General features: G+C 42.2%; 1 long non-coding RNA gene across 1 annotated transcript; it reads left to right on the forward strand.

Moving 5' to 3' along the window:
* The first annotated feature begins 72 nt into the window (after positions 1–72).
* On the forward strand, positions 73–15,941 carry LOC143208368 (uncharacterized). The gene is made up of 2 exons (XR_013008895.1): positions 73–214; positions 423–15,941. It is a non-coding gene; the product is annotated as an uncharacterized LOC143208368 (long non-coding RNA).
* Positions 15,942–19,190: the final 3,249 nt, after the last annotated feature.

The following is a 19,190-nucleotide window of genomic DNA, read 5'->3' on the forward strand; positions in this document are numbered from 1 at the left end:
TAGGCACGCATAGTGCTTACTCGGTCAAAGTGGAGGAGCCTCGTGACGAGATTAGGATCGGTCCGAGACCATCGTAGATTCCTCTGGCGAACGCGACTCGAACAATAGAAAGCAGGAAGCGGCGAGCGAGGAGAATTGCTGACGATGATTCAGACTCGTCTACGGGCCATTCACGCAGACGATGGTCAATTAAATGCACGACAAATGGACTCTGGTTAGTACCTCGTTAATTCTAGTCCAATCCTAATGGATCTTAAACGTGCCGCGAAATGTCACATTGTGGCGGAGATACGGCCGTGGACCAGCTGGCGGGAATCTTACTCTCGCTTAATATTTCGACTGATCTCGCTCCAGCTGATCGAACTGGCCATTATTCTGAAGGGCACCCTTTCGACGATTCACTGAACCGTATCCCCTTTCAGAGAAACTTCGAGTGTCTCGTTCGCGGTCCTCGAAATTTGAGTCCTCGGCCCATCAACGACCGGCCACAGCCGACGACCACAATGGCAACCTAATTTCTACCGTTCAACGCTGGATTGACACATCGTTCTATGTCAACTACGGTGCAATCTTGTCCAATTCTCTCATTCGTTAACTCTCGTATCAATAACAACATTATACTTATGTTGGATACCCGATTTTATTTTTATAAACCCAAGGTCACATCGAAGTGTCAATATCAATACTAAAAATTGGGTTGCATCTTAACCTCTTAACTGCGGAATTAAAATCAAGCAATGACGAGTATACACGTCGAACGCGGGGCAAACGTCCCAATTATAAATTTTACGAAAAACGAGAAATGATTACATATTTATTTGATAAAAAATTAACAATTCATTCTTGAAAAGGTTATTGTTATTGCATCGCAATAGAGATTTGGATTGACGTGTATACACGTCGAACGCAGTTAACTGGTTAAAGAATGAAGTGCAATTGCAGCTGGGGCGTGTGCATCGGTGCGTCCACATAAAAAAACAAGGTCATGGAAAGTTAGAACGCATTATGACATATGATTTTGTCCCTTATCAATTTTTTCTATTTTTACTTACAATTTGAAAAGATCCCAGTCCCAAAAGAACTTGTCCCAGTTCGCAGAATTACGCTGTATATGGTCTCTTAATTTATTTCTTACTGCGTCCAAACTATGTACAAAATTGAGTCAATGAATAAATACTATGTTAATCGAAACTTACAGAGTATCAATCTATTCTTCCACAGAAAATATTCTATGTCGCACGCAAAAAAAAATAAAAATCGTTCTATACAAATATGAAACGAAACTCACAAAATCTCTATCAATTCCCCGCAGGAAAATATTTTAAGTCGCGCGCATACAAAAATTCGTTCTATAGATTGCGCTAATCTGTGACACGTTTGCACGGAACGCACTTTGACAAGAATTCGTCAAAGAAATTACGCACAAATTCGAAAACGACGCCCGATTCTAAAACTGTACGTCGCGACCTTTCCAACGACACCCACGCGGGGGTTTCCTAAATTATGGCGGAGGCGCCAAGGGCGCTCGGCCCAAAAAACACAATCAACCCCTTCTTTTTATGCGCGAATCTGCGCGGGCTCGTCGCGCCCCTTATAACGATACCCCGCACGGGGGGTTTACTCCAAAATTGCGATTTTAACCCTTTCGCGAAATTTAAGATGATGGCCGAATCGATTTCTGACATTTCCCCTATATACGTAATATAGAGTAACCTTTCTTTCGTAGAGACTTTATAAAATTTTGTCTTTTTTTCGCTAGGACGCACAGTGGGTAAAATCGACGTTCTAGCTGTTCACGCCTATTTCACCATTATTTCAATACATAAAGACCACATTAAATAGGTCGTTGGATTCGTCTTGCCGTCAGCTATAACATTATTGAATAAAAAATATATAGTTATAATAAATAATGAAGGTGACCACAATTTTATGTTGAAAAAAAATTTTTTTGGAAATTTTTTGTATTGATATTTGTAAAAGACTGTGTACTGATTACTTTTTGTAGGAAACATTTTTTTGTCACACCACCGGAAATGTCTGAAAACTCGTGTGAATAATGAATAATATTTGAAAACTGGGTGTTCACGCCTATTTCACCATTATTTCAATACATAAAGACTACATTAAATATGTCGTTGGATTCGTCTTGGCGTCAGCCATATCATTATTGAGTAGAAAATGTATCGTTATAAATAAATAATCAAGGTGACCACAATTTTTTATTAAAAAAAAAATTATTGAATTTTTTTGTATTGAGATTTGAAGAAGACTGTGCACTGATTACTTTTTGTAGGAAACATTTTTTTGTCACACCACCGGAAATGTCTGAAAACTCGTGTGAATAATGAATAATATTTGAAAACTGGGTGTTCACGCCTATTTCACCATTATTTCAATACATAAAGACTACATTAAATATGTCGTTGGATTCGTCTTGACGTCAGCCATATCATTATTGAGTAGAAAATGTATAGTTATAAATAAATAATCAAGGTGACCACAATTTTTTATTAAAAAAAAATTATTCAATTTTTTTGTATTGAGATTTGTAGAAGACTGTGCACTGATTACTTTTTATATGAAACATTTTTTTGTCACACCACCGGAAATGTCTGAATACTCGTGTGAATAATGAATAATATTTGAAAACTGGGTGTTCACGCCTATTTCACCATTATTTCAATACATAAAGACTACATTAAATATGTCGTTGGATTCGTCTTGGCGTCAGCCATATCATTATTGAGTAGAAAATGTATCGTTATAAATAAATAATCAAGGTGACCACAATTTTTTATTAAAAAAAAAATTATTGAATTTTTTTGTATTGAGATTTGTAGAAGACTGTGCACTGATTACTTTTTGTAGGAAACATTTTTTTGTCACACCACCGGAAATGTCTGAAAACTCGTGTGAATAATGAATAATATTTGAAAACTGGGTGTTCACGCCTATTTCACCATTATTTCAATACATAAAGACTACATTAAATATGTCGTTGGATTCGTCTTGGCGTCAGCCATATCATTATTGAGTAGAAAATGTATCGTTATAAATAAATAATCAAGGTGACCACAATTTTTTATTAAAAAAAAAATTATTGAATTTTTTTGTATTGAGATTTGTAGAAGACTGTGCACTGATTACTTTTTGTAGGAAACATTTTTTTGTCACATCACCGGAAATGTCTGAAAACTCGTGTGAATAATGAATAATATTTGAAAACTGGGTGTTCACGCCTATTTCACCATTATTTCAATACATAAAGACTACATTAAATATGTCGTTGGATTCGTCTTGGCGTCAGCCATATCATTATTGAGTAGAAAATGTATAGTTATAAATAAATAATCAAGGTGACCACAATTTTTTATTAAAAAAAAAATTATTGAATTTTTTTGTATTGAGATTTGAAGAAGACTGTGCACTGATTACTTTTTGTAGGAAACATTTTTTTGTCACACCACCGGAAATGTCTGAAAACTCGTGTGAATAATGAATAATTTGGCCACGATTTCGATCGAACTCACCACTGTGCGCGTGTCACGCGACGCTTTAAACTATCATAACTTCGGGGGGTGGATTATGATGGATCTAAATTTTGCACGATCTTTTAGAGGAGATCTTGCCGAAAATGTTCCACTTTGTCAGAACATGGGGGGGATCCCCGGGGATGACAACTTTATCCCTTGTCGAAGGTGAAAAACTTCGACGATTTTCCTTAGTTGATTAAATATTTTTTTTTATAATAAATTATGAACAACGATGTTTAGTTCCTGGTGCGTTCTCAACATAGATATACATTCTTCATATAAAAAAAAAATTGGTCATTTAATCTTCAGTAGGTTTTCCAGGACATCATTATGAAGACAAGGAATTTTTCCGGTGATGAATCGCATCTGGAAAAGTTTGATCTTTGAACGTTTATTGTAACGAGAGTTTTTAATAGCTTTAATTAATATTATCGTTTTCGAATGTAATAGACATTTAAGAAACATTGTGCATTCGTTAAAAATCGATATGAGGACTTTGAGTTTTTAGCCCGTGAACAGCTAGAACGTCGATTTTACCCACTGTGGGACGCGCCGTTTACGAGATATGACGCTTTTTAGTAATTTCTCGCTCGATGAAAGGGTTGAAAAATAAATAAACGCTGTATATGGTCTAAGGATGATTTGCATTGTGATTCGCTTACTCGACATAATTTGTTGATAATTGCTCTTGAGATTGTTATTTAATTGGATCGGGGTTGGAGAGAGTTCGTATAGGAAGCAGCAGATAAACAGGTCCCGGTGGTCAGTGTGTAAACAAAGTAGTGAAATCGGTCATTATGAATGTTATCCAGATTGCCGAGTCGTAACAATGCGCGCCGATGGGAACGGAAGTGGAGGAGGAGGATGAGAGGCGGAGAAAGCGGCGTGCATCGAGTGTCATTATGCGATTACAAAACCGCGGCAGTTTTATGTGTCCGCGTCCTATTTATTCGCTCGTTTCGCTCATTGTAATCATGTTCCGCGTCGGCGTTCCGTGCCCGGCGACAGACACGCGACGTCGCGTCGTTCCGAGAACCTAAACGCGATCGCTCGGAAAATGGAGCAATTGCTGCTTAACTGTATCTCTTATACTATCTTCAATCACAACATGCGATAAGTTGCCTCAACATATGTAGACTTTTAGACAGTACCATTGCGTACTTAAGAAGTTACAGATTTATAATATAATTTCGCATATTTTGTAACAATAAATAATGTGATATGTTGTTGAATTCGTCTTCGTTCCATTTAAAAAAATTACTTCATCTTTGAAATTTCTCTCCCATTCGAATCCTGAAAAAATTCCACCATATGATTGTTCACCTTTATACTTCATACTGAACAATTTTTGTAAACAAATTTTTTTTCGTATCTTCAGTGCGTCACCAGATATTTCTATTGTTAGATAAACAAAACACCCTGTGTATAGGGCTGAACTTTAAAATTGACGAGCTGCTCGTACACAATTTTTGCTCTTCTGAAATGATTGCGATTATTGCTTTCGTGGCACCTGATTAAATGATCTTTAGTAGAGCACAGATTATTTCGGAAGAAAGATCGAAGATTATATAATAGTCGGTGCAGAGCAAATATTAGACGGTCCATTGAGATCGAGCTACTCGGAGCCCGCGTAATTTAGCTGCGGCTCGGATCGCATTATTTATGCGGGAACACGCGATAACGTTTGCCCGATCCGGCGACTAATTACTATAGCGGGGTTCACGGTCGTTTTGCAACAATTTCGAACGGAAGTGGCGGTGCGGTAGAGCGAGGGGACGGAGAGATAGAGAGATAGAGAGAGAGTTGGCCAGTCCCCGATGTCGAAATAATGCGTCAAAGACTGAGAGACCATCGGCTTTTCATTCGTACGCAATTATAACGGGTATTAAAACGGATGACACGCGCGATAAACAATGATCTCGGGCACGGGGTTTCGCGAGCCACGCTTCCTGCGACCCGCAGATTCATCTCTCCCTTCCGTTCCGTCTATTTTCGCGTGTTTAGTTCGTATTCAGTCGATTCCGGGGCTGCGTTTCATTCGACTCGCTCCATTCATCCGCCATCCACGTTCCACGTTGGGCCGGACCGATGAATTTACTGCTAAAAACGCACTTCTGTTATAACAGTGCAATAGCAATTCGGACACTCCGACAGCATTACAATCGCACACATGCACGTGGAGACACATACCGACATACCGACATTTCGTTAAGAAAACAGCGAACGTCTCGTTTCAACAATGTCTGGCACCATCTCGCCGTTCTCGCACAGGATCCCAATAGTTTGCAGAGTCAACAGAACTCGCTCTCAAGACACTCCATCGAGAATTCCAGTTCATAATCTCATCCTTGCGATATTCGGTTATCAAGGCTTACACATACTGTAGTACAGTATCGCGATTACAACCCTCGATTCGCCCTGTCGAAACCACCGAATCTTTTATTCATGGAATCCACGGTCGCGAGAAAGTAGAAACGAAAGTTCTCCTAGGAAAGTATGCCAAGCATGCTGAAGGGTTAACAGGGTGGACGTAATTGGTGGTTAACATTTATTCGGATTAACCCTTTGCACTCGAAGCAATTTGAATTCCAAAATCAAGATATTTGTTTCAACCCAGATCATTTTTGTTCTATTTATTCTTTCTTACATTGTGCATATCAAATTGAACCTGTTTTCTTATTATATAACAGTTGAGCTTTTTACAATTTATAGAATACAGACAATTTTAATAATGTTAAAACTGTTTTGAATAATGGTATGGCAATTTTTAGTGGCGCTTCAGACTCACCATTCGAGTGGAAAGGGTTAAGAATTAATCTATGAAAAATAATGGAGGATTTACAGTACCATATAAACGTGTACTTGTTACAACAGTTGTCCGCAGTCACACTCGAGGATGCGTTCACACGATTTCTTGAGTAACGATCCCGCGCGAACCATCTGGAACGTTTCGTCCCGCAGAGCAATTTACTGTGCAGCCAGGATTTATGCGTGTAATCGTTTGTAAATACATTTGCCTGTCGGTTTATTGAAAATTGATTGTTCGTCGACCGCCGGCGCGGGTCTGCCCACCTCCCGCCTTTGATTCATTTCATTTGGATCGCTTTACCCGTAGCGCCACTGTAATGCGATAAATAAACCGCGATAAATATTCCTGTCAAAACGCTAATCGCGCGTTTCTAGGATCTCGTTGTCTCTGCGTTGGCGTGCGAATCAATTTCTCCCGCGTGATCGGTCACGATTTAATCGTTCTCGAAGCGACAAAAAGAGTTCAATATTACTGTAGTCCGTATTTTCTTCTATGTGATAATTAGACTGTGAATTTTATGTATTTATGAGAAAATTGAGTGGGTGTAAATTAAAACAGTCAAAACATTAGATGAATTTTAAAATTCTGTTATATCACTTCCCAACCAATTAATCACATTACGAAAGAAAATAAATTTCTATTTCACTCCAGTTTGTTGCAATTCAAGTAGAACATTTTTATTTTGCGTAAAGATCCGCTGTCTAGTGATAATATGCAAATATAATACATGTACCAATAAAATATGAATTGTTTCCTCTACTTTCTAGAAATCTTTAAACTGTGGTCATTCTAATTGGCCTGACGAAAAAAAATCAGCCTCGGAACATGTAAATTGAGCGGAGTCCGGCGACCGGCCAGCAGCAGTGGTTCGATCGTCGAGTTTTCAAAAATACGAGTAGCCAGGGGAAAGCCGAGCTTCCGGCGGAAGCTGGGACCGCGGTGTCGTTTATGTCGCGTCGCGTCGCGCGTATCACGCGATTAAACGCGAGGCGTCCCCCCTCCCCCCGTTTTGGTATTTATAACCCGGAAGCGTCGACGAGCGGCTTTCACGCCGATAAAATATCCAGATTATCGGAATACGAAAAAAGGAGACCGAGAGGAATGAGAGCACAATGGGAGAGAGATACAGGTGGGAACAGAAGGGCGGCGCGTTCGCAGTTCACGGTGACGCGTGCAACGAATTTACGGTGGCGCTCGCTTAACAAGTTCACCGCTGTATCGGGATTCCAAAAGATTGCTGCACAACGCCAAAATAGTTTAATTAGTAGACTGCGAATTTGTGGCAGTTAAGCTAATTAAATAGCTGTTGCACTGGAGATATCGGAAAGACTAAATGTGTCTACAAGAAATGTCACCGAAAGTAAATTTGTTAAAATTGTTCATTAGAGCTGTGAACGGTCCTGAGCAGCGTTACTTATACAGGATGTCCCGAATTTAAATGGCAAAACTTCAGGAGCGTGTAGGGAACCGAAAAACTAAGACAAAAAGTCTTTTAGAGATTTGCTCGTTTTTGCTTCGTTTTGGAGAAAATCGCAAAGAAGGAAACATAACAAGTTTTGATTTTTGTACTTATTTATTTAGATTTTATTTAAGTTATCTATTTAATGTAGATATTGTTCAAAATGTTGCCCTCTTGCAGCAATGCAAGCATCGCATCTAGCACTGACTTGATTAATTGCAGCTAAACATTGTTCTGCTAGATATTTGGTGCACTGCATCTATGATTCGGTCTCTTAGTTGCTCCCTTCAATTGATTGGCACTTGGCACCGAATAAACTTTCTGCTTCAAGGTTCCCCACACGAAGAAATCCGTGGGTGTCATATCAGGTGATCGGTACTATTCCTCCACGTCCAATCCATTGTTGTGGATAATTTATTGTGCGATTTTCTTCAAAACGAAGCAAAAACGAGCAAATCTCTAAAAGACTTTTTGTCTTAGTTTTTCGATCCCCTACACGCTCCTGAAGTTTTGCCATTTAAATTCGGGACACCCTGTATAGCTACAAAAGTCGTCCGTTTTCCGAGGGTTCATTTCGAAATAGTTATTCCGTATCGGAAGGGTTTTCGATCAAATCCGTGTGTCATCGAAATGCTCCGTAATTTTTCACCGATCCCGATCGACGGGATTGTCGTTCGACGGTCGCTAATTAAAACGTCGACAGAGCTTCTTTCCGCGTGCGGAATTTCAATTTTACATTAATTGCAAGCAAACGAACGTCGACGCGGGGTGCCGTGCATTCCGTACTCGGTGAATTCTCGTGTTGGATCAAAATAAAATAATAATCATTATGACAGATAAAGTTATCCTAACAATTTGATAGAATTCGTGTAGCTCATATACGTGCGCAATAGCTTACGACTGTTACCGAGTCTTCGGAGACCGCGACGCGACGACGACTCCACGTAAAGCCCTGAGGGACACCGACAACCATAACCACCTTTGTATAACTTGGTTATCTCTTGCGCAGTGTAATAGTTATTCGAACTTGATGGTCAACGTTAATTAATTATTAACACCAGGGACTCTGACTCGAATGCAAGTTGGTCTTCTGTGGTATGTCGATCGAAATGATATTATTTTGAAACATTCACTACAATTTTTAGGAAACGAAGGGAGAAGGGGGTGTAATTGGAGGGATAGGGTGAGAAAGGGTGTAGAGATAAAATTCGCAGTTATCCGTGATAATCGTGCATTGATCGAAAACTTGCAATTTTTCTCCTGTTTGTCTCTTTCGAGGAGAGGGAGAGGGAGAGAATAGAGTTCTTGTTCGCTTCGAAGTTTGGGTCGATGAAATTCGAACGAGCTCGTTACGTCGCGCGTCGCGTCGGAATGCGATCTCGCCGAGTGTCATTCCGGCGTATCTTCCGGCCAGACCACGTTCCCCGGTCACCTTTCGCATTAATTAGCCCCGAATCGGGGGTCCCGTGCTAGTTACCGGCGTGGCTGCGCGGCGTTCCCCCGCATTGTGCATCTATCAGCGGCCGGGATGCTAATGGGATTCAACGCTGTCGAAATCTCGGCCGGGGACGGGGCCAGGGCCGAGGCGACGCGGCGGTAGACACCCGGCATCGTCCTAATTGGCGCGTTAATTAATTAGCAATCGTCAATTTGTAGCCCGGTCGGCCATGCGATTACAAATTTCCAGCCGGCCGATATTAAAACACCATAAACACGCTTCGGAATGAACAACCTCTCGCAATTAGCAACTCGACAATGTTCGATTTAAACGCGAATTAATCTTTAACTCCCTCCCCTCTCTCTCTCTCTTTCATCTCATCCCCTCTCGCGAGCCCAGCACGCCCACTTCCAATTTAACTTTTTGATGGGAAACGTGCTCATTAACGTTATTCGATTTTTCAGAGAGCAGACGTCGATCGCAAACCGCTTTTCGGACGAAGGAACGATTCAATCGGGTTTATCAAAAAATAAAATTAAAAAAACTGTGTGTATACACGCGTGCGTATCGCACGGATCGCTTTCGAACGAACGCATTCGAAAACGTTTCCATGGTATAAATGATTCCAAGTTGAGAAGGTTCTGTTTGGCTGCTATTGGTCCTTTTGTTTCTGTGTTTAATGATTCTATTCAACCTGAAACCATTCACAGGCGGATTATGAGCACGGTAGTGTGAATCCGTGTGCGTGCTCTATACGATTATAGGGAACAGAGGACGCGTTTTTGCGACACTCGGTTTAGCCATAGAATGTTAGTTTTGTGGAATTTAACGATTTCATGGAAATTACGGGGGAATTGATTTTTGTGTTATACGTACGTTCGTTTCATCGTCAATGGGGGTACATTCATTCACATTTAACTATACGTTTAACGCGAGGAACAAAAATTATGGAAGGTGATCAAATTTCGTTCCATTAAACGGTTTGCGTGCATTTCCAGGAAACATTGAACTTTCTAGAAAATGGCACAAGTGTGTACGTAATTTTTCGTACAGTTCCAATTGAATATGAACGTTTGACCGAAGAAAAAGCATTTCGTTTTAATTTAATGCGGGATTTAAATTTTGCGATGTTTTCGTAAATGCGAAACTATTTTGTGTCCATGCAGGTATTTCATTTTCCAGAAACACGAAACTGAATTTACAGTCGCTGCACTTGACAAAAATAACAAAGAAAGTTATGAACTTTGCACAATCATTTCAATATTTTATATTCCTTTCTCGTCTCGCGATATTGAGTTCACCAAACTTGCTGCAATATGTAAAACTTTGCAGGTGCCCTCGTTAGATCATTTTTAATGAAACGGCGAGACTAGACGCGCTGCATTTTATATCGAACCCGTCCAGATTGTTTCAATAATTTCCGTGCTCGATGTTTCGCGTTAAATATTAAATTGCAATTAAATACATATTTGTAATTTGTTTGCTGAATCAATTTACTACAGATTCGAAGATTGAAGCTTTCTCTTTACAATGACTCTTTAGCAATTGATGTCCGACTATTTGTAGCTGTTTCATAAAACAAAAATGAGCACAGGAAAGGATAGAAAAACATCGTACTACAATTTTTAACAAGCCGTTGTAAAGAGAAAGCTTGGACCACATTTCGACGACGGATACAGTAATTCATAAAATTTTCAATCGAAAAAACATCGCTTGAACAAAAACCTGTATTGGGTAATTTTGAATTTTTAATGAATCGGGGGGGACATGAGACGGGACGCGCTCAATTTTACATCGAACCCGGGGCGTCGGTTTGCGTAAATTTTAGCAACAAATTTTGCCGGTGACGTTCATTAAATATTAGATCGTGATGAAATATTTTCGTGTTCGGAGCGAAAAAAATCATTGTCCGGCGGCGGTGCATCCGCGGGAGTTCCAAACCGGTGCGGTGCATCGAATCGATACCGGCCGGCCGCGTATCACAACAATATTATCATAGTCAATACAGCGGCGTGTATTTAGTTGAACGCCGTGCGCGCCCGTAATGATACAAACACGGTAACTAAGTCGTTTCCATTAAACCACCGCGCCGCGCCGGTTAATTATCCGTGGCTAGATCCCGCGTCTCTGGAACTGTAACCCACGTGTTCTCGTCGGGCCTGTAATGAGGTCGAGACCTCGGGGGTCTCGGAAACAGTCGAGGTAGAAAAACAGTTCCTTGAACATCGATGAAACCCCAGAATTAATACAGAACCACATGCAATCCCGCCATTATCGGGAAAATCTCGTTCCCGCCAATATTCTTATGTACATTTGCTCTAGAAAGTATTCAAACGTTAATTATGCTATTCGTTAAAAATCGTTGATATTCAAATTGTTTTAGTTTTGCAAAGAAAAATGCCGCGACAATAAATTTGGATTCATTTTATAGCTGGAAGCTTCTACTTTTCATGTCCATTGGTTATTTTTACCTGATATGTTCGTACGTGATACGGCAGGTCAGAAAGTGACGACACGTTTTGTCCCAAAAAAATGGTACAAATTCCTACATTTATAAAAACGCTGACAAATTGTTTTGGTGAAGTAATCTCCCATGGATGTACACAATACTATATTAATAAGTGGATTGTTAAGTTACGAGATCGTCTTAGCGGTAATACATTTTATTGAGGAGAAAATTATATCGGAGCCCCCATAAGATTCAAGGAGTTGGTACGAATAATCTCAACAATAAATTTCTGGTGTCCAATATCCGCGCCATTAAATATATCTCCCTGATTTCGCGAGATTTTTATGAACGCTGACTTGGCAGTGTTGAAACATGAAATCGCTGTCTGTAAATTGTCACCTGGGCTATCTCCAAAAGTACCGAAGCAGAAGTTCGCTGCATCCCTCGCACAAAACTGTGTGAAATCGACACGAGGGACAGACGAGGATTAAATATAAGGGCGCAAACGCTTCGAGTTCGATGTTCGAGCAACCATAACCGAGGATTCGACTCGAAGGAGAGTGATTATGAGGAAACTGTATGGTTTCGGAGGAACGTGAAATTTCAGCGACTGCCCCTGGCTCGCCATCGGTTAAACGCAATTTCCGAGGAACAATTGGTGGGCTCCTAATTTCCCTTTGGTTCCGCGAAGCAACCGGCAATTAGCAGCGCGCAAACAGATGCTAATTATGAAGTAGAAGAAAACGGTGGCGCGTCCCGCCGATTGTTCTTCTAATGAAATTTCGGCGACCGCATTCTCCGACCGCCACGGTTCGTCGATTGCTAATTAATTGCCGCGCTAATTAGGACACCGGGCTGCTGTTCGATTGTACAGCACCGCGTTTCGAAATGTCGACGCTTCGGAACCGTGTAACCCCCGCCCCCGTCTCGATTACTATGTCGCTGTTGTTCGCCCCTCTCCTCCTCCCATGTTTCCGTTCCAGCCTGCAACTGCCCGCCGCGCCGCGCCGGTGATCCCTTTTCGTCGGCAATTGTCTTCTGTCCCTTCATTTTTTATTAATATCTACTTCCTGTTCGCCCTTTCATTCGTTCTATGTATTTTCCCTATTTTATTCGTATATTTTCTCATTCCTATATTTTTATACGTATTATGTATTGCATTCGTAGCTTACGTGTGTATACTGAATACTGTTTCATTCAACATTGTTTTCTCGTTACAACAGCTACGTAAACATTTAATGAAACGAAGAGTAAAAACTGAATCCCACTCAAATGAAAAAACATAGCATCCCAGAAGACCTCGAGCAAGTAACACAGCATCGATTCAAGAAGAGAATGCAGAGCTCTAACAATTTCTTTATCTGCGACAAAGCCCCGAATAAATATTCCGGAACGATAGCAAAAAATCACGGTTACAGGTTGGATCTCCGAGATCCCCTGGATCGATCAATTAATTCTTCCGTGAGAAAGAGGAACGAAATAATGAAAAAGAAACGGACTAGCGCCTTGCGTTTCCCGGAAACAACGGTATTGGTCGCAAATAATTCGCGGTCGATTCTCGAGGGTGGCATGGTTTTTGTCCAGGTCCGATCCAATTCCGCGCGCCTGTTGGAAATTTCTGTCCGGTTTTTCCTCGTCGTTTTTCCCGAGGAAAAGTGAGAAGGCTGGCTGCCACCCCTCCGGCAGCCTCTTAACCGATAATTAATTAATCGCAGCATCCAGCCGGCCGAGATCCACGGGGATTGATCCTCGTTAAGGCTTTCCAAGGCCAGAGCGACGCTCGAAGGAACGGCGGCCAGGCTCGAGGAAACCTGGCAACTATTCGACGGTAAATTGGAGGCTCTGATCTACCCTCTCTTCCGAACCGCCCCCAGAGAGAGAGAGAGAGAGAGCCAGTCTCATCCCCAGAACATCATCCCCCATCTTCCCCGGTTGGCATTCCTCTTCCGGAACGGCGGGATTCCACAGGAAACTTTTTCAGATTGCGCGGCCGCGTAAAATGTTTCCCGACATAGCTGCTGCGCTCGAGCGTTCCGCGGACAAAACGCGGGGGTGGAAACCAGCCGAACCACTGCGCGACTGTTAATAGGGGCGTGAACTATCGAGATAGGGGTTCCTCCGAAAATCTCCTATGCAGAAAACACAGATGTGGTCATTTGTGCTAACATCACGAACAAAAATTGTCTATTATCACGTTATAAAAGCATTTTCGATCGGACTGCTAATAACAGAATAATCTCTGGTAATCAACTGGTCACGATTCGTGGTTCACCCGGTATAAAAATACAATGGCAATATAACATTAATTTCAGTTAGAGTGGATATATTTCTTTGTATTTTACGAATCGGGAACGGTAATCAGAACCCGAAGGAAACGGAAAGTGACTAGGTCCAACCTAGGGACATGCAAGTTTCATTGGCCTTGTGGCGCCAACTCGCTCGCGCAGCATTCACGGGTTGACGTGTGTATATGTGCACGCGTGTTCGAGCACAGCTCGGCCCCGAGAATACTTTATCGTGCATGAATAATGTATACAGCAGCGCTGATAGCGCGCGGTCCAACATTTAGGCAGCCTGGACCAATATTGATACACGTTCTGGACGTGTTTCCCCTCGATCTGCCCTACCGCGCGCTTTCCTCTTTCGCGCGCGCTGTCTGTCTGCCCGGCTGTCCCTGAACCGTTGGTAACCGCGTCCCAATAGCTTTGGGATCAAGAATGTATTGACTATTGTGCCTCCATTTTTTAACGAAAGTCGCAGAGGTGCGGCGGATTTACTTGAAACGTTCAATTATCATCTCATTAACCCCTTATCGTATTTTATCGAGTCAGACTCGTGATCAAGATCTCAAGAAAGTCTAACAAATACATAAAGACGTTTTAATCACGTTCTAATTTTTTTAATGACGTTTTAATTCTCCTTGCTGGAGAAATAGGGAATTGTAGTTAGCAATTTCAATTGTGTTGGCAACTAGAATGTTAAAAGAGATGGCCACGCCTTTGTAGGTCGTTTTGAGCCAATTGCTACCACTCGTTCAAGACGAGTTACGTCTCGACGCGTTTTAAATTATAAAATGTGAATTATCAACGAAGTAGGAAGGGATGGGATCGCAGCTCGAATCCACTTGATGCTCATTAAGGTCAGGTACCCTTAATGACGGCGAAGGTAATCCTGGATTATTTCACCGGCGACTCGAGACGACCACTTTCTACCCCTTCACCTGTCCGTTTGATACCGTTCAGCACCCGTATCGACGCGTTTTATTATTTAGCGAGCGATTCCTCCAGTTCATCGCGTCTGCGACTGGATGGATACTCGTCCGAGTCGTTTTTCGAACGATTCTGCAAATATATGACGTGCCTCTTTTATTATACTAAAATATTATATGATATCGTATATTCTGTTAAGTTTTACACCCATGTTTAATTCACACATGAAATTTCACTGTAAATATTAACACAATCTATTTGGGAGTAACTTGTACTATCAGAAATTTTTCAGCCAAGAATTAACAAATCGGTACAAATTAATTTACGAAGAAAGAGCCACGAATTAATTTGTACACCTAATCATTTTCACGCTGAGGGCCGAATGAATAAAATTAGGATTGTCTGAACAAGTATATGTAAATATACGTATGTTTATCCAGACCCAGACTGATTCGAAACTTTCAATGGAGGCTACGAGATAAATAAACCTGTAGCGGTCGCGATAGTGCTAAACGCTGAAACAAAATTGCAAAGTTCGCGGTCTCCCTTTGATCCGACGTTCTGGAAATCTCCAACGATCCTCCGTTTCCGGCTGTAAATGTTACAACGAGAACCAGGAAACGAGGCAAAGGTCGAAAACGCGATCCGCACCGCGAACGGAAGCGGAAACGTTCCGCGGGCAGCCTTTTCTCGTCATTAAAGGCACCGACACGATAAACACACCAGTCGATCGTACTCCGGTTGCATATTACACGAGCACTAATTGCATCTGGTACAGACTTCGTGCTCAAAGCGATGGCCGCGAGTTTGTTTTGACTTTATCCTTTTAGCGCCGCCAGCACGGCACGCGAATCACAAACTTTCGCATCCCGGGGAACGGGCCGCAATTGTGCCGATTCCTTCGCAGAAAACTATGTCTCGTCCATTCGCGTTTTGCGGATCTCGGAACGACAAAGAAAGTGTCTCAGACTCTGCTAACAAAGAGCGTCGGACGAAATGTTTCTATCTCTGTCGGAGATACCTATTTATGTGAATATTTCTTAATTCTAAAAAAACAATTACGATTAAAATTAGTTGAAGAAGGAACGAATTTCGGACATTTCCAGAAAGTTACAAGACAATAAGATAAACGATCTGATAGAAACTCCGTGAAAATCGACATTACGACATTACCTTGGTCGGATTGTTTTCCGTGAAATACCGTGACCCTAAAACCGAAGAAACTGTTGCATAAAATGCAACTTGTGAATCGCGAAACGTTAACCGACCCGGTGAATCCGCGGAGAGATGGTTCGTTACGGACGGTTACTTTTGATAGCCGGGTAGAGGGAATCCCGAGGGAGTATTTTTTCCCGTTTTATCGGGGGAGCAGCCAGCTCTTTTACACCCCCACCTCCCCCGGAAGTTATAAGCTCTTATTCGCCGGTGCGGCGCGGCGTTTTAATATCGGCCGCGGACTTTTCTCGCTTCTTCCCGATTCGGGAACACTTAGCGGCTCGTGCAAATAAAATTAATTGCGCCCCATTTAATCGATGGCCGGTTAATGAGGCTGAAAAAATGAAAATCTTGCGTAATCTCAACCCCTCGAGCCTCGACCAGCTTCCCTCGCCAGATATCTCGAGGCGCAGTCAAGATATCCCGCAAACTAAAAACAAACTTGCACATCTAACTAAATCGTATGTATTTGTGAATTTTTCTCGAATTAATTGCGCAATTTTCATGATCGCATAAATATTGTCAAACGGACAGGAAGCTCAATTGTCGCGGGCGTTCGTAAACGTAAAGTCCAGTTACTTTTAACTGCGACAAAGTAATCCCCGCGGAATGTTTCTCTTTTTCGCGGGGGACGTTCCAGTCTGCCTTTTACGCAGCAGTTTACCAAGTTATGGCATCTCGCACCCTCCCTTTAACGTGGACCTATACGTCCGTTTAATGGCGGTCGGGGAGCTCGCGAGAACTCTTCGAGCCACGCGTTAAGTCAGGTTCACATCGTAAAACGGAATGACCCGCGGGACAAAAATTTTGAGCAGCTCGGATTACGCGGATCGCGGATAATTCGCTGTATTCGCGCTAATCCGCTGCCTATTCGCGTGCAATTTGAGGAAGAAATGACTGACTTCAAAGACTGATATTCTCGTTCACAAAGTTTATCATTTCGAACCACGTTGTTCATTTGGTAGCAAGAAGAAGGTTCATCTATCGAACCGTGTCCGTTCGGCGTAAATCATTTTATCAAATACCGAGAAGGTCCGACGGAAGAATGCCTCGCAGACAGATCGATCGGCGAAGAAGCAACGTTGCCAATGATTTTCCGCGAAGCCGGTTCTCTTTCGCCGGGCCACCATTTATAACCGTCGCGAGCACACACACAACTCGTCGAGTCATCGTCGATGTAGCCGGGGAAGAAAGAAGAAACCGTTCCGCGAACGGGACAGCTCGGTGTCGCGGAGCGGAAGCACTTTTCCGTTAAATTAATTTGTCGATGGTGACGCGGGTGAAAAATGCTCCGGGCCCCCGCTAAATATCTCTGCCGAGATGGCGGCAAAGTATTCCATGGGGATGCTGCCACGGCACGGTGGTTGCTGCTCGTCGAAAGTAACTGACCGTAACAAATGTCCGCGGCAATCAGGCTTCGGAACCCGAGTGCCGCCGCTATCCCAAAGGAAATACCTGTGGTTGCCAGGAAAAACGTCGCATGTCACAATTTCAAAAAAATTCAGTGTATGCATTAATTCAAAGTTATAGTATAGGATTTACGTCTTTATTAGAAAGAAAAAGTCATGAAAATAAATTTGAAAGGCTTAAAAACATAATGCAATTGAACCGATATTTTCTTCTCATCGAAGAATCCGCCATGTTTCTTTATTACAGTTTCCACTGTTCTTGGCATCCGCGTGTGATCAATTTCTTCATACTTTCTTTTGTTATATTATTCCATTCTCGTTCGAAAATATTCCATAAATGTGTTTTCGAAGTAGGGCAAAAGTTTCGTGTATTAAGCCTATGAGACGCGCTATAAAGCGACACTTTATAATTTTTAAACAATTTAGACAGTAAAATTATTGAACACATTTATATTATGTAGTTGATACAGTTAAAGGTTCATAATCTATACGAAATATGTACCAGAGTTTTATTAAAAACCAGAGGTGTCCTCGGACTTATGAGCAGGAGTGTACACTCTGGCAGATATGTACACCCTGTATAACGTTAACACTCGCGGTTGTGGATCACCTTGCGCAAATTCGAAGCGTCCGACGCAGCTGCAACTGCGGGAAGGAAGATGCAGCTCGCAGCGATAGCGGCTGGAAACTTGGGAATCTCGTTGCGAAACAAGCTAGCCACGCGAAGCGAGACAAACAAAATTATCCTGGCCGCGAAACATCGATTTCAATAAAGTGTCCCGGAGCCAACCAGCTTCCTGGTTAGTCAGGAATCGGTGTTCGCAAACTTCCAGCGTTAGCCCTGTCGAACGCGCTATTCTCGGTGGTTGCGCCGCTTGTCGCGTCGGTGCTTTATTCCCGTCCAGGGACAGGGGATCCACTTTTATTCATGCAAAGTGCCGCGCCGGCAAATCCTCGGCAAGTCACGGGATCTGGGATTTCGAAAATTTCGAAAGCTCAGGCCCCGGTCGAGCTTCTCGGATACATGAGAGAGAGAGAGAGATACATTTTCCCTCCTCCGCAAACATAGCTGCCGGGTGCGATGCTCACGCGAAATGCTCGTTCGCATCGTGGATGCGGCAGAATGCTCAGGTGAGAGCGAGTAAGTCCACCGGATCCTCTAAGAAGCTTTACCAGCCTCGCGTTTGTTGTCCCCCGTCGACAAGAAGTCCTGCCGACCCGAAATCCAACGCGACTGCTGCTTGGTACGCTCTTCTTCTTCTTGCTGATGAGTGTACAGTGTACACTGCCGGCTAGAAGTGTCTTGACAACTGTGTCTAGAATGTGGAGGCTTGTTTGTAATTAATCATCGTTGGACCGTGTATTTGCACGCAGAATTGGCTGCGTTAATTGCAAGTTACAGAAGCCTAGTTATTATACATTAGCGGTGTCTATTTGAGTAGCACTTTTCAAGATGATCTCAATGAATACATATGCACATCGTACAATGTATCGAAGATCATGTGAAAATTGTGGGTGGCTTGATATTTGATGTACAAGGTGTAAGAATTGTAGAATTGTGAACGATGCAGGAAGAATGGATGCTGCATAATGGACGAGTTTATTTGCTGGTGGTTCACAGGTACTGAAAGAATGGCAATGAAATGCTGTTGATTAGACTTGTACTAAC

Source organism: Lasioglossum baleicum, chromosome 4 (assembly GCF_051020765.1).
Source record: "Lasioglossum baleicum chromosome 4, iyLasBale1, whole genome shotgun sequence".
NCBI lineage: Eukaryota > Metazoa > Arthropoda > Insecta > Hymenoptera > Halictidae > Lasioglossum > Lasioglossum baleicum.